We start from the raw sequence: 2097 nt of genomic DNA on the forward strand, positions 1-2097 counted from the left end.
CTCTGTCACCCAGTGTGGGGGTTGGGGCAGGTGGGTGGGGCATTGAAGAGTGCACTCACAGACCCTTGGCTCTTCATGCTGCCCCCCCTTCAAACGTACTTAGCTTATTCTATATATTTCCTTGTAACCCAGGGCCTTTTAAAAACCTAGAGGTGGGACCCTGGCCGCCATCGCCTAAGGATCCCCCCATGGTGAGAGCAACGTCTCCTCCCGTACATGGCAAGGAAGGAGTTGTGCTGAAACCCAGGTAGGACGTAGCTTTCTGGACTCTCACTGCACATCCGAGTGGTATCTGATTCCTCTCATTCCTCCAGAGGAGGAGGTGGTAGGAAAACTGTGGGGCTGAGGAGCTGGAACTCCTGGGTCCTAATACAGCTGCCTGGGACCACGCCCTTCTCCAACCCAGTGGTTCCCCAACTTTTTTAAAAAGAAAAGTATGAATCCTTCTTCCGAAGGAAATTGTATAAGGAACTTTAATATATCAAACAGATCAAAGCTGAGCTGCCCCAGTGGAAGGGGTTGGGGAACACGGAGCCCGGAGCCCTCTCTCTCCGTGGGGGTGAGGGAGGTAGCCTGTGGGTGCATTTGGGAGATCCAGGGGCTCTTCGGAACAATTTAAAAGCGATTGAACGCACGGGATAATCTCTACGGTAACTTTCAACTTTCCCAATCTTATGATTTATAATGCCTCCCTTCTGAAGGGCTTGTATCGGCACCTGGCATGGTTGGGGGTCGAAGGAGAATGAGGAGGAGGGAGGGAGAAAGCCACCTTTGTAAGCTTGGTCTCCCAGGGCAGGAGTCCCAGGCTGGAAGGAGGCCCCGTGTCTCAGCAGAGCTCGGCGTGGTGTGTCACTGTTTGTTCTGGACTGTGCGTCTGTGTGCAGCCACAGTAAATGAATGTGCTTCATTTCCTCAGCCACAGGACTGCATCTCCCATATCCCCTCCCCTGGGGAGCAACCAGAGGAGTGAGTGGGGTGTCATGGTGTTGCCAGGGACAGGCTGACAGTAGGACCAAATTAGGGAAAGGACTGGCTGAGGACTCCTGGCCAAACTGCATCACCGACACTCAGCCAGCAGAATCCGTGGACGTGTGTGTAATCCTGTATAGACTAAGATGATATGTGCTCCGCCAGCAATGCAGGAAGAAGGATAATCAGGCGGGACATGGTTCTGTAATAAGTGTAAAACTAAACATCATCAGCAGGCTGCAATACAAAACCAGGGGCTGGAAGTGGTTAGACTTGTGATTACAGAAAGGGCATCAGTATAGGATGTCATTTCTCAGAGAGATCCAAGAAAACGTCTAGCGTTCATTTGTATAAACAAAGCCATAGCGCACACACTGGAGTTATTTCTGTTTCAAACATATAGTCACACCACCTTTATTTAGAACATGGGTGAGGGGGGTGGAATGGTATATAAATCTGGGACATGACTCAGTATTGTATGTTACTCCTCAAAAGAGCGAAATGCCGGGCCCATTCTAAACAAATGCAGGGCTATCCAGCTCCAGAGCATTGTTAATCTTTTCATTAAGAGGCACAGTCATTATGTTCCAAATCCTCCTTCCAAAGATCAGATCCAGATTTTCCAGCAAATGAAACAATGGAGTCATTTCTACAAAACCCAGAAGAGAGACAGACACTAGACAAATATTGGAGACCAGATCATTACAGTCATGGAGACCAACAGATTTGAGTGGGGACACACACACACACACACACACACACACACACACACAAACAAAGGCATATAGAATGCACTCTCTACAAAGGAAAATATTAGAAGCAAAGGGATATACTAGTCTACGAATAAAGGAAAACATGAATAGCCAACCACTCCTGCTGCGGCTGCTGTGACACAGTAGAGCTTTGTGTGTGTGTGTGTGAGTGTGTGTGTTTCCTTCCCGTTACTGGCATCGTTTTAAGAACCACAGTTGTGGCTTGTGACTGTGCCTCAGCATGCCAATCTAGGGTGTTGCTGTTTAGAGTAGTTAGCCTATTGGGAACAAAAGGTATTTGATCTCTCCTCTCCTGAAGCCCAGGCTACCTCAGTGTAACTTGGGCTTGGCTTTGTGATAAGAAACATGCCGAACA

The sequence above is a fragment of the Myotis davidii genome, unplaced genomic scaffold (assembly GCF_000327345.1).
Source record: "Myotis davidii unplaced genomic scaffold, ASM32734v1 scaffold197, whole genome shotgun sequence".
NCBI classification, from domain to species: domain Eukaryota; kingdom Metazoa; phylum Chordata; class Mammalia; order Chiroptera; family Vespertilionidae; genus Myotis; species Myotis davidii.